Source organism: Dinoponera quadriceps, unplaced genomic scaffold, assembly GCF_001313825.1.
Source record: "Dinoponera quadriceps isolate SergipeBrazil2010 unplaced genomic scaffold, ASM131382v1 scaffold2102, whole genome shotgun sequence".
Lineage (NCBI taxonomy): Eukaryota > Metazoa > Arthropoda > Insecta > Hymenoptera > Formicidae > Dinoponera > Dinoponera quadriceps.
In genome coordinates, this window is record NW_014556306.1 from 159,417 (window position 1) to 186,319 (window position 26,903).

The 26,903-nt window shown below is 44.8% G+C and overlaps 1 protein-coding gene across 2 annotated transcripts in view; it reads left to right on the forward strand.

Moving 5' to 3' along the window:
* Positions 1-4,570: 4,570 nt before the first annotated feature.
* The window catches only part of LOC106747244 (brain tumor protein-like), a 58,875-nt gene continuing 36,542 nt past the window's right edge, over positions 4,571-26,903 (forward strand). The window contains exon 1 of one of the 2 annotated variants that reach the window (XM_014624598.1): positions 4,571-5,973. The gene's annotated coding sequence lies outside the window, so the exon portion shown is untranslated. The remainder of the gene's footprint in view (positions 5,974-26,903) is intronic. The other variant, XM_014624596.1, reaches the window with a different exon arrangement.

Consider the following 26,903-nt stretch of genomic DNA (forward strand, 5'->3'; position numbering starts at 1 on the left):
ATACCGTAGGAGTTAATGGATCGCCGGTAAATTCTGGCTCTTTTCTTCCGCGGTTAAACCGACCCGGCAAAATGACTCGGGCAAGACGAACGATCGAAAGCGCGGAAATTTCCTCCGGCGCTTCCGCGATTTTTATTCGTGACCTCTAATTATCGCAATTTGACCTGGGCTGTTCTTATTTCACTACGTTAACGCAACGCAATTCGAGTTTTTAAGTCCGTGTTCCTTGGAGTTAATTCGATTCTTTTACGGCGGTCGTGAATCACGGTATCTGGGGAAATTTCTTTCTAACTCGAGCCCGTGCGATTGCAGTGGCAAAAAGAAATATCACCAAACTCAATTACAACCTCCCTCGATAACGGAAATTTTGGCCACCGCGTATATTTCTCCTCCCTCTTGGCGAACATTAAAAGAATACCAACTTCTCTCGCTTATGTGTATCGCTATTACTCTTTCTGATCAAAGAGCAATACGGAGGTTATCTCGCGCGCATAATTATGTCGAAATGAACCGATCGAGGGTACACCCGGTATAAGGAACGCAGACGGTTCTTGGCCCGTGGACTGGCCGACCAGCTGCTCCTCCGATGAAAAAGTACAAGTCAGCTGTTTTCCGGCGCGTCGCTCCAGACATCCCGATGGATCCGCGAGCGGAAACATACGTCCCTTTCATTTTACAAGGCCGATCCTAAAATCGATGTCGATTTAGTGGCGAACGCGCGCGTCCGTCAAAGTGAACCTTCGCTCTGTCGCCGCTCGCTCTCGGGGAGAAAAAAATGGAAACCTTCATGCGAACGCGTAGCTTTAATGTCACACGCGTCGAAGTAATTTCAGGTGAGGTAATAACTGGTTATAGCGTGGCCATTAAGCGTAGAAAAGAGGGAAAGGTTTGAAGGGTCTCGCGCGCGAGCGGACGAGTAAATATACTTAGGAAGCAGCTGCCTCCACGAAAAGTCAGCTGTTTCCTGATGCTCGCGTCGGTTCGTAGCACACACCGATTAGAGTACGATAGAAAAAAATATCGAGCGAGTCTAAAATTTCGCACGTACTTAATAATTAAGCAGCTTGACTTCTCGGTGTGCTGCTGCGAATACCGTCGTCGGATTTATTGGAAAGAAAACAAAATTGTGAAGTCAAAAAGCATTGGTGACTTATACACAACGCAGTTAGTATTGGAAATATAGCATTTCTTTTCCATGAGTCACTTTGGAGACGTTGCTGATAGAGAGAGACCCGTTGATAAGAAAAAAGTAAATAGCGATACGAAAAGGTCGGAGATTAAAGGAATTTTTCTAAGGTTTGCATTCATCGCACGCTAATGGGCTTGTCTGATCGCCGAGGTCAGATGGTAATTGCATTGTCACCTTCGCGTGAGATAAGCGGACCTCACAGACGGTCGTGTTAAACGCGAGACGGAACCTTGGTAGATGTATGGTTTAATTCCCGTTCGGCGCTTTCTTTCACGTATCCCGGTAATTGTCCGGCGACGGTGGGTTGAGAACCGCTGTCCTTTGTACCCGTTTGCCCGGAACGAAACGGAATGTAACCGACCAGAGAAAATACGTAGGGTATGTTCGTTGCGTGTAACGTCTCTCGGATCCGGAGCAGGTGCCCCTCGAACCGGGACTCAGGGCCGTACGGCTATTCTTCCGACGCCGGCAAAAACTCGTTACGCGTGTCATAATTTAACGCCCGGCCAATTGGCCGATTTGTGACGTTACTTTGCCGCTATTGTGCGTATTTTACGTTAACTTGAAATCCAGTGGAAGTATACTCGACTGCATTTGCGACGAGTAAAACACAACGGAAGCGTAGTTCTCCATTGTGCTTCATACGAGATACAATAGAGGAATAATAAAAGCGCGTGTTGTGGTGGCCAAACGAAGAGGCGGCCGCGGGAACACGTCTAGTGGAATTGGAATTGATTTCCATCAGTCTTCGATATCGTCGGAATTAGCCGGCGGGAATGATTGGAAAGTCGCGTGCGTGACGAGAGTTAATGCCAGCTCGTCTACGCGAATTCGGAATTCATAAAAGCAACGAGACGAGCGCAGAATGCGAGAAAGTGAGATGTTTCTCCGTGACTTCCGATATTAATAAGCGGGTTGACAATTCGCCGATCGCTTCGACAACAAATTAGAGATATAAAATGCGCGACGGTTGCAAAACCGTACTTCTCTCGTCGTCTCTCGCTTTGAATTTTCTTTTCTCCGCGTTAACGAAAGCTAATTTTGCGTGAACACTAATAACCGTCTTATCGCATAGCGCAACGACACCTTTTTCGCCGCCTGTATGAGAATACCTGCCCTCGAAGTTCTTTAATTTTATACCCCTCGAAAGTGTCAGCTTTTATTCATCATCGCCCTTTCGTCGTTCCGCTTTTGCCGGCATTTTTCCGCCGCCGGTTCGTTTGCGACTGTTCGCCGCGGATTTTCATCTCCGTATAATTGATTCGCCTCATTTCAAACAACGAGCTGCCCTGTCTGCCGCGCATGATAACCCACCCCTCAAATCCGTGGCGAGAAGAAACCCGGCTGTTTGTCTCCTCTGGCTAGCTCGGGCCTGTTTTCTCATGGGTGTCAGCCCACGTGAAATATTCTCCCCTCTGTACGGTAATCTACCTACCTTGATAGTATTTTCTTAGTCACGAAATAACGCTCGAGTGGCTGGGACTCGTGCGCCAAGGAAATCCCCTGAAAAATTGCGCACCTTTCTTTCGTTTCTAATAAAAAAAGAATCTGCTGCACAATTCGCGACACGACGTAAATGTGATATACCGTGCGCGCGAATACAGAGTAAGGGAGCACAGATAGACATTTGCGCATAGCGTGCGAATTTCGTCATGATATTGCGACATCGTTTCAACGATACACCTTCGATTTCGTGCAAAAACCTCCGTATAGCGTTCTTTATATAATGCACCTTGGCAAAATAATATTTTCTACGTTACGCTTCATGTGCGCGAGATGATTCTGCAATATTTCATGCGCTCGGTTTCGTAATTTGCGTTTGATCATCTCTTCATCGCGCAACATTCTCCAATTATATCGCCGGTGTAACGAGAATAACGATATTTTGACGGTTAAGGATAAGAAATGACAGCGATGGCGCAAAGAATGCAGCTGCAAATAATACGCTGATGCTGAATTATCGCGCATAGAGATGTGTGTGTGTGGTAGCAGTGACAACACGGTGGTAGAATAAACACCGCGTCGCTGCGCCCGACGAAAGGAAAGCAAAACCGCGATCTCCACGCAAACGGAAAAACCACGGCGCGCAGGAAATTTTCCCACGGATGTGAAACATTCTCCCTCACAACGGCCGAACATAGTTTTCCTCACTATCCCTCATCTTTACTCGCCGGGCCGTCCGATGTTCTCATGGCCGCTCGTTTCGCCACAAATGATTCGTGATATATATTTTGTTACAAATTTTCGTACCATTTAATTCTCGGTCTAAATGCAATTTTTCATTCTTACCCAAATACGTAATACCCGAGTTTAAAGTGATAATTAAATCTTCATGTGCGGTCATTATGAATTGCATCGATTAACAAGTTAAATGATATTCTCCCGTCTGACGCTTTTTCGTTTTAAAGCTGCTGTTTTTCCACGAAACTATATATTTTGCGGAGGGAGGGGGAAGAACTATAAGAATATAATGGAGCTCTTTTCCGTGCAAAAAATGCGATATCGCGAAAATTTGATGGGGTTGAATGACAGGTCGTAAACCAAGGGAAGAAAAGTCCTTAAAGACAATATGATAAGGCGTCACGTTTTATTGTGGTAATAGATAGGGGTGTTATCGATCCGTCGGCAACTACACTGTATCATAGGTTATGGCATGGATAAACCTGTGTTCTCCGTCCGTAATTGGTTACGGTTTTACGTTCGATTGTCCAGCTGCCGCTTCAGCCGTGCATTATTTATAGCGAGGCGCCGCGCAAAATGCGCTTGTGATGCACACTTATCGACAAAGTGGTAATGTCGATTCTATTACATTTATTACTAGCTGCGCTGACGTCATCGATCGACAGTTTCTACACGGTGAATTACCCGAATCGCCGGCGGCCGTATATACCAGCTCGGTAACAGCGAACCTTAAATTCTCACGCGACGAAAAGACGCGTTCCCTGAATCATTTCGGCTTTGATATGTTATATGCGCCCTGACGTTATTTCGTTGGCGTACGATTCGACGGGTGCTCCGAAATTTGCGAATCAAGATCAAGGTTATTGTCCTGCACGCGCGAGTGTCGCACGCGTGCGACAGATCGATCGGTTGTATCAGCGACTTCTTTCGATTTGGCCACCCGTTATGACGCCAACGGGCGCCGCGTTGGGTTGATGCCGCACGACGAGGGTGTTGCGCGCCGTCCAGGAGAGGGGGGAAGAACACCACCGGTGATGGCGCGGTGGTGGTGGCGGCGACGACGGCGGCGACTGTGGTAGTGGTGTGATGGTGGTGGTGGTCGTTCGAACACCCCCACCATTCACCGTGGCGTCTCGACGCCGTGGTTCGACTCGGCCTCCACCGCCGGAGCGTCGTCTCAGTTACCAACAGACCGCGCGATCGTTCGCATCGTCGACGCGAAGCGTGAGAGGGGAGAGAGAGCGAGAGAAAGTGGGAGAGAAAGAGTGTAAGAGAGAGAGAGAGGAGTGTGTAGCGTGTGTGTATATACGCGCGCGAAAGAGAGCGAAAAGGAAGGATCAAAATAATACGAAGGAAAGGTGAATTGGGGGAGGAGGTACTGAGAGAGGAAGAACGTAGGAAGGAAAAGGACGAGAGTGAACTATGTTACGAGTCGTCGTCGTGCCGCTCGGTCTCGCCTGAACAAAGAAAGATTCTCCCTCGGTTCTCCGCGTCGAGGGTCGTTTCCGATCGACGAACCGTCGTCGGGATCCTTCCTCGGGCGTCTTCGGTGCAGCTCGTGCACCACGAGCGCGCACGAAGCGGTCAGTCACGTAGCAGCGGCCGAGCCGTGAGGAACAAAGGACGGCGGCAGGATCGAGAGAGACGGAGAGTGAGCGGAACAACGAGAACGGTGTCCCGGCGTCGTGTTACTCTCGGCAACGCGATCCAAGCGTTGGGGGCTCCGATCGACCGAGATCTCTCGACAAATCGGAATTTCTCGCACCGCCGAACGACGCGAGCTGTAATCTACGAATTCTCCGAAAGAAGATACGCAGACGAGCTGTGTGAGTTTCGTAACAAAGAGGAGAAATCGCCGTTGCATTCGACCTGTGTGCATTGTGCGTTGTTTTTGATTTTTTTTTTTATACTTTTCTATCCCAACGATCTGCAGTGCCGAAGAGAGAGATAGAGTGGAGGGGGAAAAAAAAGGAGTGGTATAACGTACCTGCTCGCGTCGGGCATTCTCCGCATTGTAAGGGACGCGATTTGTGAGTGAAAAAGGGATAGGCTGATGTATGGCCGATCGTCGGTGAAAGAAAGAAGGAAACGGATTTTCTGGCGGTATAGGTGCGATTACCCGCGCGACGAACCGGCGACCTAACCTAACGACGACAACGGTCGAGAAGCGCGCGCGAGAATCGGAGAGCAGGATCTCGAGACGTGAAAGAAAGAAAAGGAGACTACAGGACGAAAGTGAAAAGGGAACGCTCTCCTCCGGTTCCCTCCTACGTTTATTTGACAACGTCGTTGGTTTCGTGTGACATGTGCCACAGAGTGAACTACTGAAAGAAGATTCCGAAGAAGCGACTATACCTTCGGCAGAGTACGCGGATTATCCTCGTATTTACGGTGAGTTTTCTACGTGTGAAATGTAGTTTCGTGGAAAACCGAGTCCCTGGAACAGCCTTGAACAATTTCCGTTTTCGGTGCGCGGAGAGGAATCCCCCCAGGAGTGCGTGCTCAAAATTATGCTCTACGGGGTGTCCATTCGCTACTGGGACATGGTGTTAGGTTTCTTGAGGAATTCCTCGGTGTCGGCCTTTCCTTTCGAGGAAAATTCGGTACGGTAAAATTGTACATAAAAGTGTGTGTGTGTGTGTGTGTGTGTGTGTGTGTGCACGCGCGCGTGAGTCTCATAATGTTCGCATTCCTTCTCTCTCGTAGTGAAAGAAGCAACTTTACGAAGGAATTTTATGTTAGGGTTGCAGGGTAATTATTAAATCGTAAAAGTAAAAGTAGACATCATGGCCCCTAAGCTATAAAAATACAGATGGACGGGATGACCATTTAGTCGTAAAAATAAAAATATACGCTAAAATCTCGTTTCATGTATTTCCTAAGAGCTTTAACAAAAAGTTGGTATTCAAGGCTTAGCTGATGAATAGTGTTAAACGTCACGAAAATCATTTTCGTTTCCTACCAAATGTTTGTTTTCGAAAAATCTCCGAATTTGTCGAAGAATCCGTCGCGTCGAAATATTTTCCGGCAATATCGCGATTTCCATATTTTCCAACGTGCTCGAAAATCCAGCGGAATTCTCGATCGCACGTCATCCCCGTCGCCGACTTTACGTTAGCATTTAGTAAAATCAATCGCGTTAAGTTTCCATGTTTCTCACACGCATTAACACCTCTCTCGAGCCTCGCGTTCCCATTCGTTCGCGCGACTTCTCAATGACGAAATTCTACGGCGGCGTCTCTTTTGATCGTTAAAGAATTCCCGGGAACAATGACACGCTCGAACCGCTCTTCCTCCCGTCCTTCGTACATTGTCGTCGCAGCTGTAATCACGTTTTCCTCGCTGAACGTTCGTCTTACATACAGCCCTGAAAGGAATACCACAAAGCTTCCAGAATAGTGTTGTGTCGTATGTTGGAGTACGCTGGTGAGCGTAGCGAGCGAGTCGTCGCCGATGTTTGTGTATCGCGCCTCTGTTTATTGCTCTTTCGACTGGAAACAGGAGCGTTTACGCGATCAGCAGCGTGAGACCGTCGGTTCCTCGAGATACGTGTATAGCGCCGTGTTATACGCGATCGTAAAGCGAACGATTCCGAGTTACTCGCAAAATTGTTTCTCTCGCCAGACTTCGGCACCAGCTGTTCTTCCATAGGCCCTCTTGGCGAATAACTTTTTACTGAATTTGAATATTAACAACGGACTTTGAAATAAATTATATCCATTGCGTGGGACGATATATTGTCTCGTTGGAAAAAGAAATTATACTTACGATTTTATAATTGTTACATTAATGTCTCTGACAGTTTCATTAGCGAGACAAAGTAACCGAGGAGTGGAATATTTTATTAAAAAGAATATGTTAATTCCATTTCCCTTTGTCGTCTTTTCTCTCCCTCTCTGTCAATTGACACCTCCCCTTAAAGTCACATAAATCTAACGTAAAGACTGTCAGTCTCTGTCGGAGTTACGAGTACGAAAGTTATAGTCGGGACGGCTACATTTAGCCCTAAATGTGCGGTGAGGACGCGAGACCTTTGAGAATCGCCGCGCGCGCTGCGTCACGAAGTTAACCGCGTTTGTCGGCGGACGCGTTTGCGGAGCACCGAAGGAAGGTTAATTAGACACCCGTTCGAGAACGACGTTTTCCGCGCGCCGTTGACAGTGGTTAATTATTCAAAAGCACAACACACACGGGTCGTGCATGTCGACACTATATTTCGGAATTGCCGCTTCCGGCAGTTTGTAATTTCACTGACGACAGAGGGCACAAATATTATTGCAGGTTACGCTCGAAGAAAGTGGCGAGTAACCGCTGTTGTATGATCCGTTGAATGTGACTCGTAAACACAAGACGAGTTCTTTTTTCTCTCGGAACTTAATTAATAAAATATCTATCGAAATGAGAACTCGGAAGGTACGATAAACGCTGCTCTTCGGCGCGATTACCGACGTTTCTTGACAAAGCCGATCGCGTTGTTGGGAGATACGGACGTGTACGGACGTACTTTTGTACGAAACATTCTGAAAAATTCTTGGCTATCCGCAGCTCGAGCAAAATAAAACGCGCGTCGCGTATGGACGATTTCCCGTAATACGGTGTGTCTCCATCGATGAACGTTGGCGGAGAGGACAATGCATGGGCCGCTGGAAAAGAGCGATAGAAAGAGAGAGAAGGAAAGGCGGAAGTAGGAAAAGAGGGAGTAAAAGATGGAATCGGGCAACGTCAATTTTCTATAGGACGAGCGAGTAATTAAAATTATGTCGAGCGCGCGGAAATCAAATCGCCGTTTATAGCCGCGTGATATCCCCCACGTTTTCATTTTCGTTCTCAGTCTCTTTCCCGGCTGATAACGTGAGGAAGTTCCCGAGTCGGCAATTAAATGCACATGTGATTTATCATAGCAATTAGGATCGGGTTACACTAATCGCGGATTATCGCTGGCGAAAGTAGTTTTTATCTGATGAAATAATTAAATGAACAGGTAGGTCCGTCATTAATATCGAAAGCGGAAACACGCGTCCCGCGAAAATCTAGCCGTTATCGAAGATGACTAATTAGGGAAAAGAAAAGCTGATAAGCTGAAAGTGACTTATAATGGGAGAATTTGAATGGTTCGATGAATTCGGAAAGAAAATTATTCAATGTTCAGCGTAACGAAGGACATTCGATTATCATTTCACGACACGGTAATTATATCAATGTAGGCACACAAAAGCGATGAAGATATACAAAGCTATCATTATTTCCTCTTATTTATTATATTACTTTAATCATCGAATGGTACAATAAATTCATTGTTTTCCTGTTGTTACTTAATCCTTTTGACTTGAACCGATTGAAAATCCATTTCGATGATGAACCGAATTTTACACCGCCGACACTCGTTCGATAGTGGACAAAGAGTTTACGCGAAATTCTCGAGCGCTCGCGTGGACAAAATCGCCAATCTGCGCGAATAAAGGGATCCGGAAATAAAGTTTCTAAAAATAACGATTTATCTACGCTATTATACTCCCGCATTGATTGAACGCGCTATAAAACACAAGTAATTTCATACCATTGTGCGAAGTTCGCGACGCTTAAAATAGGAAGTTTTGCGAGGCTTCTATTTTCTTCGGGTGTTTGGATTAACGATTTTCCACGCATGCGATAAAATAGGAAGCTATGGCAGGTAGCTCTCGGGGCCAGAAGATATCTGGTGTATCTCTTGATAACGTCTCGTTAAGTTCGCTGACAGTTCGCGGATCACCGGCAAAGTGATGATTCTCGCTTCATTCCTCTTCGTGAGTCATTTCGCGCAATCATCGAATGTAAAATAACATCTCATTTCTAACGTTATTCTGACATCAGCCGTCTAGGAGCGCTATAGAACAGCTTTAGAGCCATCGTTTCCGCTTCAAACTTTTCAGCATGTAGAAATGAGAACGTTCGGTCTACTCTTTTTGCTCCGGGAGGATCTCGTTCGATGAAATATCGCTCAGCGATTATTAACGCGTCCCACGTTATTGCGGTATTAATATTTAGACGCGATCATCACGTCGCGCGGTGACGCTCCATTTTCAGAGATTAGGAAGAGCGATAATCCCCAACCTTCCTGTATGTTTATCAAGCAAAACAATTGCTATATTGTATTGTGCCATCGTTTGTTAAACGCAGCATAAAGCTATGTAATGGATGCAAATGCGCTTTTGAATAATATAGCACGGTTTAAATTTACACGGCAAAATGGCTTATCGCGCAAGCACGAAATTGCTCAAACACAGCGTACTTATGCCGCTTTTTAACCAACTCTGTTATTGTGTAATGAACGGATAATATTTTATAAAAATTGCAATTACGACCGTCAAAATACAAGCGCCACAAAATCAGCTGTGACGCGGAACTGTTACTCTTCTGGATTTAACATCCTATCCGATGATTGAATTTTTGACATCTTGTAAAAGAGTTATCGTACACATGTACACACATACAATCTATAGTCTGCAGCCGTGTTTGCTCTTTGCAAAGAGCAAATTCGCTTATCCGAACGTCACTCGAACGCGAGTCTGCGCGCTCATATTCAGGCGCGAGCGAGTCTACGCAAGCATACGTTAATATTTGTAGCACGATAAAGCCGACGCATAAATACCCTACGTCCTTTCCGGTATTAAAGTGTCATTGCGATTAATGCGTCATCGCCGAGCGAAACCGCGTGTAATCGCTTTCCGTTACGTTAAGGTCTCCGCACGCATGCCGCGACAACCTCGCGTCACCCGCTGGGAACAACGTCGTTGCGATAGAATGTATTTTCCGTAAATCGCATCATTTCGCCTCAGAATAGGTACGAGTACAGGATCAAAGGAGATGCGTTACATGACGACTCGATAATACTGACTTACTTCCGATTTTTTCTGTTGCTGCGAACGACAGAAGTGATTTCAAAAAACATAAGAATCGTAGGTACTTTTCTAAATTACTTAATTAGAAGCGGGTCAAAGTTCTATAGACACTATATATGTAAATAATAGATGGTTCGCGTGTCGAAATTCCAGTGAATCATTGTTCGTGTCAAAGTATCGAAACGCACGTTACGAACCGTATCGATTTTCGTGCCGTTTGTACTAATTTACTCTAAACTAAAAGCGAAACAATATTTTAACATTATTTTATTTATAGAAATAGGGTGAGATTCAGTTTGTGAGAAGGTTCACCGTGTGTTTCACGCGCTAATTATTTATCCGACATACATTCAAATGAACCATTGACACGTTAATTATTTTCACGTTGATTTAACCTACGTCTCGAAAATATTCGCTGCGAAGCGCATAATTACATGTATCGCGTGCGCTCGTGTTTTGCAAGTATCCGAAACCGATTCGGCACGAAATTCCGAGATCAAATAAAGCGGATGCGTGAAAGCGAGACACAAGCCCGGAGAGTAATTTATTCGAGAAGTTTCGCCTGTAATTTTATTATTCTGCACGCATAGAATCTCTCTCTCAGATGCAAATCACTCGGTCAATCTGCACTCTACGTGCGATCCGGATTGTTGTTAATTATATTATTTGCGGTGCCGCGACATCGAGATTGCTTAAGTACGGGTTACATTTTCGAAATATCACATGTCACGTCATTAGCATAATAATATATCGCGCTCGCTCGTGTGAATATCTCAAATTGGTTCATCAGCTTTCGAAAACGAAAAACGTGTGCGCGCGCCAGAGGAGCGGGAGGGATATGTACACTGGGTTTTCGTTCGGTGTCCCACTAGGGGCTAATGTTTGTAATCGTCCCGTTTGCGTTCATAATGATCCATCGGACGCGCGAATAGTTGCGGTAATTAGTTTTTCGTAAATACAGAACCCTCCTGATTGTTCATCGATTGGTTTTATCTCTCCCGGGACGCAACTGTTTAAATGAGCCGCGATGCGTATCTTTTGCCGTCTGGTGTCAATTTGGCAGTATTGCTTTATCTTTTTTACTCTTCCCTCCCGTCTCTCTTTCTTTCAAAATTGATATTAATTAACATTTTGTACATTGGGACTCGACAAGGGACAAACGACTCGCTGTAACGAAGTGAAATCAAGTACCGACAATCGTTCGCAAAAATACGTACAAAATTCGACATCACAAATTTCGCAGCAGGAGAACCGGTTTTTTGGAAAGAAGTTCGTTGTTGTGTCGCGTCCAATTTGTTGCTACCTCGCATCCGAATTGATCTTAATGAATTTTTGCCCGATCGCACCGTCAATTCGGCGACTTGTGCTGCTTTTGCGTGTTTAGGAATGCGTGAAATTCCGCAACAGCGAGTCTAGTCATCGATCGTGATGTCACAATGACGTATCCCGTCGATTCAAATTGAATAGTTCGCGACGCGCTTTTGCGAAATAGAACCGCAACGTGTCTGATTAAGGGGATTACCTTGCGCGAAACCCGTTCTTGCGACGGTTCGCGTGCCTTATTTAGAATCGTGCGCCTTCGCCACATCTGTGTGCCTTAACCAGCGAAAGTAAACGGGGGTCCCTGAAGCCCCGAGACTCTCGGGTTTTATCCGACGCAGGGCATATCTCGCGTGCGGGAGTTAGATGATGGCCGTTTACCGGTCGCACGTTACGAGGCAGGGAGACCGATCACGTCGCATTTACTTTGTTATCGTACCGAGAACGTCTTTCCACGAATAAGAGAAGGAGAGAGAGACTTAAAACGTCGAGATTCGCGCGCGTAGCTTCTACGCAACTGTCTAACCTTTGCGACGCAACGAAGACTTGGACAAAAAGCTGAAGCGTGATACGCCGCAATGCTCGCGTCAATAATTATTTGAACGCGACACATAGTTTAAGTACAGTACAGTTACTTACAATTACTTTCGAAACAAATACTATTCAACTGTTAGAATTAAGCTTAGAAGCCTAGTTTAGAAAAATAGTGTCAATGTATACGAAATTACCAGTATGATAGGCTGAAAGAGAGCATTATATCATTCCGGGATCTATTATAAAAGGCGTTTTGTTTTAATATGTACACACTTTAATGCATTGCTCATACGGACGTAACAGCAAGAAGCTTAGTTGGATAAAGACTAACTATCAATTGTTTCCGTCCCTCGTGCACAAACACACGTCTAATGACATGTCTAATTGATAACGTCGTAACGTAATGTTACTAATGATTTTATTACCGACACTTCTGTTGGACAGCCACTCGGACATCCCCTTAAAATCGTGACATTTATTCGGCTGGAAACGACTGTAAATCCGAGCTGTAAATGTTATATCGCGTATTGTGTGTGGCGATAAAGTTGATTCTTATTCGCGTCGGCAAGTCTCGTCGGAATAATCCAGTCCGGCAAAGTTTATTTCTCTTGCGCATTACGATTCTGTTTGCGATTTACGTGGCGCGGCGACAATAGCAAATTTCTCGCGTATTTATGACTATTAGACGATTAATTATCTGTCGATTAACATCGGCGCCTGCATTCGCTGTGCGTCGAACGATAAACCGGGCCTTTGCCCGAGCGCGCCAGGTTTTAACGATATAATACGCGCGCATACACTCGTGGTAAATACAGGCTCGAGGTAGCCGCGTTTAACGCCAAATCCAGCTCGAGAAGACAAATGTGCGCAATTCGCGGCGAATTTCCGCCCGTGACGCAGATAGCGGACAAATTCTCAATATATAGAGGCCGATTATAAATGCGCTGTTATCAGCCGTCGTTCATTCTTTCGCACGCGCATCGGGAACACGGCAAATAGCATCGAAAATGAGTCTACCGCGCGCGTCTAATCGAAAAATCCTGAAAATAAAGGTGAATTTCCACCGGGAATCGCGAACGTTCAGCGATATTATCCAGCGTACACCGCGCGCTCGATACTGGCGAAATTTATACGCGCGAGGGTGCGTCGGAAATCATTTGTCGCGCTTATCCTTAAAACTTCGACAAAGCGTCGCACGGTTGGCTGGTTCGGTTGAGATCAGATATACTCTTGCTTGCAGAGACGTGAACATAAAAATAAGCTATGAATATAGAATGACGTAAAAATAGATTGCAAAATCGTGTCGGTGCGTCAAAAGTCGAGAATATTTAAAATATCTTGCAGAATTAGTTTTTATTCGAAGTTTCTCTCTGAACCGAAATATAGTATTCTCTTTCTCTCTCCGTAGCTTAGGTAATCATTAAAAAATCTATCATGCTAGTCGCGAATTAATCGCGACTCTGGAGAATATTAAACGGATAGAGAGGATGGTAGTCAATTAACAAGTAGCGTATATACATAGTTTAATTATTGTTAAGTCCGAGTTTTTGTCGCAATTACGTTGCACAACGCACGAGATATGGAACGTGGATCTTCCTGACGTGCGTTTATCGCGTGTCATTCTCGACGCCCGTTCTAGCCGATCTCTGTTAATGATTTAGAACAAACGCCGGGGTTAATCTCGCGGGTTAATCCTTAACTGATTCGCGCTTTTCGCTGCGTACAGCGCGGCAGCGAAGATACGATCTTCGCTGCACATTAAAACGAGAGAGAGAAAGTTCGGTATTACATTCGACGCGGCGAGTTTGTCAGTGCAACTGCATCCAACGGTGATTAATCTTTTTCACCGCGGACTGGCAGTTCCTCCAGTCAGCATCGCTATCGCGCGCTCGGTCTACTCTGAATGAACGGTCAGTCAACGCTAATAACTTAATTAAAAGACAGCATCGATCCCATGCGTATCGCGTGTCGCAACGGGAGGTGTACGCAAAAATCGTTCGTGACTAGTTATTTAGACACAACTGTGAAAATATTGTGGAAATAACAGCAGGAATTCACCGACTAACGGAAATTCCCCCGCCGTAGAAAAACCTGACAACGCGAGATTTCACGTACGATGAGCGTATTTAGCGCTAAATAACGCGACGGTATAAGTCTCGGATTAACAACGAGCGATGTCTTTTGTGAAAATTGTGAGATTTGATCGCGTCGGAGTCTTGTGTTTCATGCGATACTTTTATGGCCTTTTTATAGCGTTTCGCGAGATCGCCTTGTTCTCTCTTTCTCTCTCTCTCTTTGTACATATTGCGTCATACGAATGCGAATATTAAGACTTTATTCATTGTAACGAATCGATATTTTAAGAGAGAACTAACGAATTTACGCGAGCCGATAGGAATAAACATGTGCTTTTAACATTATGCATTTTCAGTACTTCGGAAAACGCACGATTAGAGAAAGCGCGTGTATTATGGAATACCCTAGAGTTTTTTTAAGATAAATCGCAAACTGTTAAAGATTACTGAAATTAGTTTTCATTGAGTTGTAATGCCAAATATTTTTTATAACGTGTTCCTCTAATAGATTTCTGTAGTAAGTTTAATATTACATCAATTTTTTTTTTAAGTAGATTTTGGGTAGTTAATAATATGGAATATAGGCCGGATAAAACGGAATACTTTATTTGCAAAAAAAGTAACTTTTCTCATATTTCGATAAATATTAATGATCGAATAATCTATAGTTCTACTAGTATTCGCTAAGTCGCGACGCTTAACAAGCACGGTATCGTAGTACATTATCCCCAAAACATCCTCTATATGGTAATATTGTTAATATAATTCAGCTCATTTTTGTTTTACACATTCATTTTTAGACAAAGTACGATTCTAAGATACGTTATGAAATGACTATCCGCAGGAGGAATGCCTCGGCTTAGAACTGACATCGTCATTCCAATTAAACGATGATGCTGTAAAATTACACAATAATAGGATGCGGTTGCATAATATCTCATTAGGAATAAAACACGGAGATAAGCGAGATGGAAAAGATCCCGCGGTATAAATACGAGAGCGACCGTTTATTCTTGCTTCATTTCAACGTAATCGCGCGCAATTTTTCCACGGTCGTCTTTTTGTGCACTTTCGCCCGTTGTGTTGTCGGCTCGTGCCATCATGGCAGCTTCTCGATCTCGCGAGAGTGAAATGCCAAAGTGAAAGGGTATGTCTTCCCATGCGTGCTGTTACCTCACAACTCGTCGCGCCGGTTGTAACTACTATTCGAGAGGAAGTCGTTAAAGCCACGTACACGTCGCGTACACATCCGTCACTATCGAAATGCTACGTCGTCACCGTCTCTCTCTCTCTCTCTCTCTCTCTCTCTCTCTCTCTCTCTCTCTCTCTCTCCCCCTCTCTCTCCCTCCATCAGCTTTCATCAATTATAAATCTTTAAAAGTGAAAAGTGGAATTGACACACTGTGAAGAACAAGTCTACCTTGAGCAAATGTAATTCTCGCGTTCGAAGAATATACTAATTAACCTTTTAATCATATTTAACACACTTAAAGAAATGCTCGTTTTATTTCTCGCATGAAATTTCCTCGCGTTGTGAGATACAGTCATGTCGTCAATATATCTCTCTCTCTCTCTCTCTTTCTAGTTAAACGACGGATCTCAGGACTTTCGAGTCGCGAAATTAACGTCGCTCACGCGTTCCACGATGCGACACGCGGTCCGATTGCACCATGTGTTAAATGTCGATTGCACGAGAGCTAACGGTTCGTTGATCAGCGTGGTCGTCTCTCTCCTCAACGGCCCGACTTGTCCGGCTGCGCTCCTTGTAATATCGCGTGCGTGCGTTGGCGTAAAAGGGGGGTATCGCGTTTAGTTGCAGCACGCTGTGTTCCACGCGTGTTCCACATCGGGACACGTGACGTGTGCGGAGCCGATTCGCCCGACGCGAGATCGATATCGCACGCACGGCTCGCGCGTTTGCACGACGGTCTTTAACCCTTAGCGGCACGAACCGTTTTATCCGTGGAGCGGAAGTGGTAGTAACAGCAGAGGGTGAATAAAATCGAAACACCCCGACGCGCCAAGCTTTTCCTCTCTCGAAACTTACACTTTTTAAGTAACGCAAAAAATGACGAATATTCGTTTAATTTTACCCACGGAATTTATTATCGATAATGAGAACGACAGTGATCGCTAAGCTCACAGAAACGACGAATCGCGTTCGTTTACGGAACCGATAGAATCTGATGTTTTAGGCTTTCGCGGTTTGGGAAAATATTCAATTTGGTTTTCGAGTTAACACTACGTCCTTCGTGGACTTGTTGACAACGTTTCGTGAATATTTTAGTTCTTCAGGGCGAGGAACGATCTGAAACTGTGTGAATAACCGATATAGAAGTTGAAGCGACATAACGTGCTTATCGTCTTTTATATTATTTATATAATTATGCTATATATACACGCGCTTATACGTGTACTTATAATTATTTATTCAGGAAACATTAGTTTCAGGACGTTTTGCGTATTTGACGCGAGGGAAGGAATGAACGAACGACGCATTTGCCGTCTGACACAGCTTTACACACACGCGGTTTCTGTAATACCGTAAACGAGAGATTTATCAGCAGAAACATACGTGTTAAGGCGGGAAAGGATATTAGCAATAGCGTGACGTGCGAAACCGCGATGCGGCATTATCGGTCGTTAGATACCCGGGATAACTGAATTTATGCCAGAGATGATCTCTGAAAGCGGGAACGATTGAAGCGCTTATTGAATGCGCACATCATCTTATTAGATTTAACGTGTCTTTTTTATTCCTCTAATTATTTTTTCATACCTCGTGCACGCGATAATTCTATTGCGCTGATTTTGCGCGCGCAAACAAGGACAAACAGTTAATTCATGCAAGAACCGAGATTTTCCCACGGCCATCGCAAACGTATCGTAATATGTAAATGTTGTTAATATAACTTGTTCCTGGACATGTCTCCGTGCATTCTCGAGAGTTTCACTCTCTGCCACGTTGACTGAGAACGCTCTTCGATGAATAGAGTCGTGAATGACTCTCAGTGAGGATAAAAGTCGAAAGTTCTATAGAAATAAGACTCTCGATGGTCGTATACTTGCAGATTTTTCTGTAAGCGAGTGCGATGCTTCATAGAGTATAATTCTCGAGCGAACAAAAGAAGTTGAGGACAATTTTCAATTTCAGTGTGTACTTGAGAGTTTCACTCGTCGAGAATGGCTGCCGATAGCGACAGCTTTGAGGAGACGTCTAATTTCGCGTCTATCTCGCCCTTCAGAATTTTATTTATCCTGACAGTGATTCTTGGTGATGAAATCTCTTTCTCTCTCGTTCTTTCTGTGGGAAAGTTATCAATATCTTCTTAACAGATGTCCATTTCTCTCTCTCTCTCTCCCTCTCTCTCTCTCTCTCTCTCTCAATGTTTACTCTCTGGAAACAGCTTCCGACAAGATCTTTATTGTCCCTCGGTCGCACATACATGAAGGTATAATATTATAACTTTTATAATTCAGTATTCTTTATTTATCTAGATTTAATTTCCTTTCTCTGTATGCACGCTTGGTTCCCCGTGCGCCGGATGTGATACGTCACATCGTGAATATCGCATCATTATTTTGCTAGTTTGCGTTCGCCTATATATGCATTTTTTTATTTCCACGTGATATATTTTTGCATATATGTTTGTTACAAAACCAGAACGATAAGTTTGGTATTCGTCGGCGGTAGTAGCCGCCGGTTTCTCAGAAAGCGTGTTTTATTTGAAATGACGATCCGGAATCACACACGGTTATACCTCGCGCAACAACCAAAATGCTTGCACTTCGCGTAAAGTTTCCACATACAATTACGTGGCGCCTGCTAACTTTCATTTCCTTCACTCGCGTAACTTCGAGGTTAGTTAGACAATCTCTGTAGCACCGGCGGCAGACGTTAAAAGTGAAAGTATAAAAAGCGCGCGTGGCAGCAACAGCACCCTCCTCCTCCTCGTGTCTGTCTTCCCTTCTCTTGAATTTCTGTGACCGAGTTTGCTTCGCTGTAGATCTGCCCCCGAAGCGTACTGACCTACGCGAGGTAACGAACCGTATTTTCACTGTACATTTAACCTTAAATGCGACCCTCTTTGAAGCCCGCGTCAAATTTAAATTGAAATACAATACGCGCTGTCGTATCGATCGACGTCAAGTCAGACGGCCATATTCCGATTCTGTCTCGGCCGTCCAAATATACGTCGACGGCAACAACGCATCGGGGAGAACGAAATCCTCCGTGTTTGCCTTTTATATCGTCTCCGGCGAATGTGTCAAAGTGCACGGACGCATTGTGAGCGCAATCTTCACCGTTACATTAATATTATGCCGACGCTTCCGCATACACAGGACGCGTGTTGTTCCCTTCGAGGTATTCTAACGAGTCCCCCGACATAACAGATCATCGCAATTTTCCGACTAACGGTCGCGAGAAACTGGGTTAAGAACGGCGCATCGAGCCGCGCGGCCGGTCGATCGATTAATCGCCAACCAGTCCTTTTTAATCAGCCGGCGAGGCCGGACGTGAATAAAAGGCGATCGCGCGAGAACCACGCGACTCCCCCGACGCTATTTCGAGCCGCTGAAAAACCCGCCACCCATCATTCTTAACGCTTCATGTTCGGAGGAGCGGCTTCAGTTCGGTGGACGTTTCGGGAGGTATGCGAGAAAAAATGGGTACCTTGGCCTCCAAAGCGGAGGCACCGCGCGAATCGCCGGTCTCGCGATAACAACAGCGTTTTCGCGCGCTATCACTGCCGGCTGATTGGCCGTTCGAAACTCACTTCACACAAATTGCGATGGAACTTTCTAACGCGTCGGGAGTGATCTAGGACGCGACTGTTCTTTCCGTTACACGGCATCTCGGTGGAATTAATCACCATTCGGGGCGAGTGAATCGCGGTTTTCGCTCGAGGTGTGTTTACTGAGCGTAGTTTAGCCGAAAGGAGCGATTTGATACCGGGTTTGGCGCCGTTGCGAAATTAATCAGCGCAGGCTTAAAGCGTTCGGCGGAGAGCCCCGAATGGAGAGAGCGAAGAGCGGGGCAAAAGAGAGATTCAGAATTAATAAACAGTGGAGCAATAAACGCGCGGGGTTACGCTTTTATCCTGGAGGGAAATCGCCGCGTTCTTTCGTAAGTCACTCGTAAGACCGCGAGCATTTATGAATCATAACATTTCATTACGCATCGAGGTTATCGGGCGTAGAAAAACATTCTTCCTTCTTCTCGCAAAAAGCGATATACCACCTTAGCCTTCGGAACGTTGAGCGTTATTAAAAGCGTAAAACGACCGTGCCCGCGGACGGTCCTTCTTTATCTTCTCAGGTAAACGCACGCCAAGAGAACGCGTATCTTATTTCTGAGTTGAGAAAGAAGAGAATGCTCTTTGTGTCAACATCTTAATGTGGAACGTTTCTGAAAGGAGTCAAGCCAAGGAAACGGAGATTAAAGTGCTCGCGGCGCTGTTCGCGCGCTCGCCCCCGCCGCGCCGCATTTTGCTTCATGCATTAAAACTTCGTCGCTTCTCGCTCCACTCTCGTTATTTTGTTTTTTTTTTTTTCTTTCGCGCCTCTCTCTTCGATATGCAGGAAGTGAACGTCTTCTCGGCGAAATTCGCAGATACGCGTAGCCGATCTCTCACCGATCGGAGATCCGATTGGTGCGCGTGACTCGATCCCGGATCGATAAATCGTTTCTCACAATGTTGCGCTGGACCTTCACGCCTCGACCCGCGACCTTGGCACGCTTTCTCTTTCTCCCGTGGTATCCACCCTCTCGCATTTTTTCAACGTAAAATGCTGTTCGGCGATTTTTCACGCGTTTCAATTGGAAATTTGTGGAGAATTATATGATCTCGAATTTCAGCCGTGCCCTCCCATTATCGAAGTACTTTCGGTAATTACAAACATTCGAGCGCCCGACTGAGTGCTTCGCTCGTGCAAATTCACGTCTGCTTCTGCTCGCAATTGATTACGGCGGGACTAGGAAGCAAATAGATATACTCTGCGTTTCGCAGATCTTTTCTATCGTTTCTGGAATTAATTGAGTGTTGCTTAACGATTGGAGGCCTTGAAACAAAATTCGAGAATCTCTCTTGCTGATATATTTTTTAACCCAATTATCAGGTTACGAAGGCAAGATTAATGAAGGACATAGAATAATGTAGGATATCTTCGCGCGTTTACGGTATCTTAGGACTAGAAATTATATTCGAAGCTTCAAATTTCTGAACCTTCGATACATTATATTCGAACAACGAAATTTTGAAAATTCGAACATTTGGATGTTCGAATATTCGAATGCTTGAATATTTGAATATTCAAAAGTTCAAGAGCCGGAAAGTACGTGAATTCATTTTACATAGTGAATGGTATTTACTGTTCTAAAGAATATTATTTTTTCTTGCATTGCGTTATGCATGTCACATATGGCCAAATTTGCATTTATTTTAAAATAAAGTTACCGAGACTCGTTGTTTATTATTTGTACATTCTTCATTTGCTTTGTTTTATAGATAAATACAAATCTTAGAATTGAATTAAAGATACTTACCTATAAATAACACATTTATTAAGAAAAAAAAGCGTTTTAAGATGTCTTTATGTTATCTGGGTTAAACTGATACTCTCTAATTACACAGCATTTTGTTGCACTCTTTGTTTCATTAACAGCTTCAACGTTCCATATTTTCAAATAGATTTCGAATAATTCGAATCTTCTTTTGAACTTGAAATGTCGAATTATACCGCAATTTCGAATGTGTCGAGTAGCCCTAATATCGTATTCGATCGGACGAATCCGGGAACTCGATAGCTAACCATGTAACCGCTGCGTGAGGTCGTCGAATTTCGCCGTCGATGTGTTCGGCGTCGTTGCTCATCACCGCCGATGATAAATCGTCCGCTAGCAGTCGGATGAAGCGAACGGCTTCCGCGAGATGGGAAACAACGCAATTTGGAGTTGTTACAATCCGCGATGCGAGAGTGTTATTTTAGGATTCTGACGCAGTCCTCTTTTCCCGGTAATATCCGTCGGGGGTACTTTTCTCTCGCACGCGCTGTGCTCGTTTTTTCGTCATATTTATTTGCGTGGGGCGAAGCGCAAATAAATATTTCACAGCGAGGCGAAATCACGACCGTCGCGAAACATCGATTCGGCGCGCCGCGTTTCGCGAAACTGACAATTAACACGCGTCACGGTCGATCCTCGCGGGCCGGCGTCAGTCGTCGTGACAAATTGTATCGTGCATGTCCCTTTCTAATTCAACTTATTTCGCGCAATTTCATCCGTATCGCGTTGCAGACCTATAATTATCGGGCGATTTAACCGATTCCGAATTTATCCGGCCTTTGCTGCATTAATTATGTCACATTACGCCCTTCATTAATCTTATTTTGCATGCCTAATAATTGCGCGTAATAAAATTTATTATACCGAGAGATCGTCAGATTTTAAATATTGTTTCAACGCCTCCGATCACTAAACAATGCCTGGTTAATTGTCAAAGCGAACGTTAATGAGCTCATGTTGATCTCGTCAAAGTATATAATTATTTTTATTCGTGCGAAATTGCTAATTATTGAATTCTATGTGCGCGTTACATATCACGTAATTGCTAAATAAATAGAGGCCACGTTTATCCTTTATCAACGGCAACGACGATGATGACGACGGCGTTGCTGTTCGCGCGGAACATTTACCCGAGGATAATCAGTTGCTTGTTTTCGTCTCGCGTGCGTGTGAAGTAATTCTGTTTTCTTTCGCAAACGCGATGATTCGGATTCAATCGTTAAGATAAACCGATGTTCGATAATCTGGCAGAATTTACTCGCGGGATTAAACCAGCGGCGACCGAGTTGCGATTCGCGCGCGCAACTGTAATCGTCAATGTTTACCGTGCAAACGATTATTCGCTGCAGGTATTTACGAAATACGCGGTTCATATTTTATTGCTTCCCCATCTCTTGCGTATCGACCGGGTCGAGGAAACGGGTGGGCGCGGGACACGCGTGTTTACAAAGCGCAGACGAATTTCGACGTAGAAACGCGAGAATCGATAGTGCGAGTTCTCGGCGTAAAAAAAAAATTGCCTGGCGCGGAAGGAAGCGCGACTTGAAAAATGTCCGCGAAATGTCACGAGGCCTCGTCGCGAATGTAAATTTCAACGATCTTTCGCGGCTGTAACCGGAGGTTACAGACAATTACATGTGGAATTCTCGTGCCACTAACAGACACACACGCGGAAAGTCGGCGAACACTGTCATACTAACAGTGAACGGGTCAACCTCTTACTATACAGCGTGCAATATACTGGGTGCTCCTTTCACTCTCTGTGTTTCTCGACCATGCAATTCTCCCGCGAATCTTACGCGAGATTTTACCGGGATTTTCTCCTTTTCATCGCCTCTCAAACGCTACAGGCACCAAATTATTTTTAATTTATGCGAATTAAACATCCCGATCCTTAACTTAATTCCCAATATATCGAGTAGGAAGGAATTATGCAATTTGTAGACAGCCTTTACGTGCCACGAAGCTCTATTTCAGACGAGAATTTACTGCTTTCAGAAAATGTCCTATTATTTCTTCACACGGCATAGCACCGATTTGCTCGCGAAACGTTATTTCGGCAGAAAAAATCGTGATACATGACGCCACGGGTTAAAACGTATTTAAGTGACACGATGGATAGAAATATAGTAACATACAGTTTCTCTCTCTCTCTCTCTTGATACCAAACAGAAAACGCGTGTCGCGTTCATCCGGCGCGGTACGGCGCGGCGCGTCGCGCCGGATGGCCGATATATCGACAGAAGTGTCGATTTAATTCTCATCGTTATTCTTTATCTAGCGTCACCCCGGCAGATAAGCGCGCGCGCTCGATACGTGGCGAGGTTTATCCCTCCCGAGTTTCTTTTTTCACCGTAATAAACGACGATCGTTAAAAGTAATAAACTGCCGTCTCCGTCGGTCCTGCGCGTGGTCGGACGCGAAATTATCGCCGGAAATGGCCTCCACGTTTCCCAAGTCCTTGCTTTATCATTTGGGCCACGCACGCACGCAGAGGAAAAGAGAGAAACGCGCTCGCCACGCAACGTAGGATACGTCGCTCATTTTTTTCAAGAACGCTGTCAACCTCTTTCCCGTCGATTTGAATATCTCCGACGACGATGTTAATTTTAAATACGGTGAACAATGTCGTTACACTGTTAGGATAAAATCTCATCGCGAATAATTCACCACAATCAATTATATATCAATTATAATCAATATCAGATAATACACAATCAATTATAAAATCATTAGTAAGTTTTCGTAATATCTTTTTTCATATTCTTTTAATTTTCGATTCAATAAAGATAAACCGGCGAAAATTGTCTGTTCGGAGAACGATTCGATAATGGTATAATGTTATAATAAGAAATATATTCTTTATACAGATATAACCGACCGTTTTGATTTATGGTCCTTTATTTCGAGTGGCAACAAATTACGGGGGAATTTGAGAGAGTCGGGATACGAGCGGAAAATTAATAGCGTCGGGAGGAAACGACGGGAAAAAAAGAAAAGAAAGACAGAAAACGGGCCTATACTATGGTGGGATCTTTCAAAGAAGTGCGCCAGATCTACCGTAGGAAATTTTTTGTCGGTCTGTCAGGGCGTCGGATCCTTAAGGCGGGACGTCACGAGATTGGAATTTAAATCGCCAAACGAGCGCCTCGACGAGAGATTTGGTGTCGCAAAAGCACGAATGTACGCCGAGCTCATTAATGCGGAAGGTCGTAGACGAGAGTATCTCGCTTTAACATTCGGAGGATGTTACCGCGTTTCCGGTTAACCAAAAGTGACAACCGTCGATGTTTCTCTGAACGGATGACTGGGTCCTTCGTTTTCTTCCTTTCTCCCCCTTCTACTCACGCTAGTCGAACCTTTGCGCGCGTGAGCGAGCGAGCGAGCGATCGATCGATCGGAGGGAGACTCACGCGGTCGCGACGTCATCCAGAACCCCGTTGAAGTTGTACAATTGTAATTTCAACTTCGACGAACGCGCGATTACAGTCTCGTCTTGCGTTCATGTGTTTTCTCGCAACGCTACGTGCTCCGAGCAGTGTTTAACGGACGTCTAGTTTTTTGTATTAATGTGGAGAAAGAACTTTGGTACAAGCAGGTACTTAGAGTGAACGTGAACTTAGAGTAAACTGCCATATTTTAAGAGTTTCGCCTACGCTGTGACTTGCCAATTGTGCGCCAATCGCAGGCGCTTAAGTTCTCGTATTTTACTGTCGATCAGTAGCAAGACGCATTTGGGGATCGCCCGATATATTCTTGCTTTGCCAAATATGATATTTCTTCCCTCAGAACTCTGTTTTAATCATCTGAAAGTCAAATTCGAGGCTTGATTGCGCATCGAGACATCCGGTTTGAAAAAAAATGTACTAAAAATTAAAAATTGTAACGAGAATACATAACATCTCGGTTAAAAAAATCATTAACACTAGAACTGCGACAATTTTTTTCTTTTCTAGAACCATGGATGGGTCACTTTTAACTCACTTCTTTTTGAAATTATCCTTGTACTTTCCGTGAACTCTATGATATTGTTAAATTATTTTATGATAAAGAAAAGTCTTCAATGATGAAGATCCAAAGAAATGGGAGGAGAAAATCTACATGCGAGTGAAAAATTACCTAGCTATTGTTATCAACACGTTGATTACCACATTAAATTCACGTGTGAATTTCATTAGGCCCAAATGGGGCCTAATGAAATTCTCGTTATGTTACATTAACGATATTTCATCATCTAATTGATATTCTCCTAAATATAATACTTACTAAACTCTTATTTCTACACGAAGATAAAAGATCAGTTGCAGAATTAACGTGACAATGAGTGAACCAAAGTGAAAGTCTCGGTCCGTTCGTTACCACGTTAATTCAACCAATCTTTTTCCTCCTGGCGATCTGGCAAGTGAAACCATCGCCTGTTTGTGGGTGACAGGTCTTCTGTAGAAACTGACGCGTCATTCAATATAGGTGATGTGACAATCACATGTTAAGAAAAAAGTGTCGAGGTATTTCCTCGAAATATCAGCCAGATCGGCGGCGGTAAGCCCATGCAGCGTGCGTAAAACATGTACGCGGAGAGAGAGAGAGAGAGAGAAATCGGGCCGTTCGACCTTGCTGGGCAATGAGTCTCAATCAAGTCGCGGCCGGGCGGCTCGATGCGGATTTCGACGGAGTGCTCGGTCGACGAATCTCCTCCGGTAACCAATCGCGATCTAATCTCTGCAGTCTGCTCTTGACGCGCCGCCGCCGCTGTTGCTGCTGCTCGAGTTGCCGTCCTAATCGAATCCCGACGAAGCTATTCGCCACCCGTAATCTCGGATGAGATTAGCGCGGTAACGCGTAAACGCTCGCATCCGCACAGGCCCCGGGTATAACCGCGCTCGAGTATAGTTTAACACCGCTCATTATACACGTGTGTATGTGTATTCGGCAGCCCGTAAACGCCCGAGATACCTCTGAACTATTCGCTCGTCCCGATGTTGTCCACCGGTAGGTAATCCCGATATCGCTTAGATATTGTGTTATCGCCGTAGAAAACGCTGTACGATGCCAATGATGCGTGAAACGAGCCGACGAAGGCGGACATTCCTCAAAGGGACTCCAGGCTAGACGTAGAAACCAGACGCTGCGGAACTCCGGATAGTGGCAAAAAATCGCGTTTATACCCGGTCGTGTATCGTTTAATACGACTGTTCGATTCTCGCCAGCCGGAATAGATCGCGATAACGGTGGCAGAATCCCGCCGATGCGATTATCAGCCAGTTGTTTATCGCGAATTTTCTCTCGTCTCTCTCTCTCTTTTTTTTTTACGCGATGTGTTCAAATTGCGTTACGATTCAAAGTACTGAATTGTTCTTCAACTCAAAGCTTCTTAAGTTCTTCTCGTCGATACCTTCCTCTTTCTCTCCCCCCCNCCCCCCCCCCTCCCTCTCACTCTCATTCTCTCGCCACCAAGAGGCTGTCTCGAGTTTACGTCGCGTCGGCTCCGATCAATGAATATGACCTGCAGACGATCGTGAGAACTGATCGGGAGGTGGAGATCGCCGCTCGTGCGACACATGTTAAACGATCCCTTTCAACGATTTTTAATTTTCAGTTGCATATATACGTGTATAGTGCGTATGTATATTGATATGGAAAGGGACTGATATCATTCGCGAGCGACGGCAACACCTGCCCATGTCACGTTCTCCCTCCCCTCTCTCTCTCTGCCTCTATCTTTCTCTCTCCTCCTTATCTTTTTTCAACCTGGGAAAAAGAACGAAGTGGCGTGGCTTTCGAAGCCACTTCCGTTTCACGACGTCAGCTGCAAATTTCTTCCGCGCTACGTTGCTACGCGACGCGGGGAAAGTCCTGTATGGAAAAACTTGGCGCGAATGAAAATTTAGCGCGATTGTGTCCGCATCGGCGTAAATGCACCCGCGTCGAACGCGTCTCTCTCTCTTTCTACGTTGTATTTTTTTATTTACTCTTATAAGAAGATACCGTGAAAAAGGTCTGACATTCAACGGCAAATGTCATTTTTTGACCCGACGTTGCTGCCGTTAACATATTAACACATTGCGGGCCGTTAAGAAATCTATAAGACATACGCCTGGGACCGCACACGTTTTTGGGCAAACTTGCACGTTACTAAAATCGTCATAACATTTTTATTGACG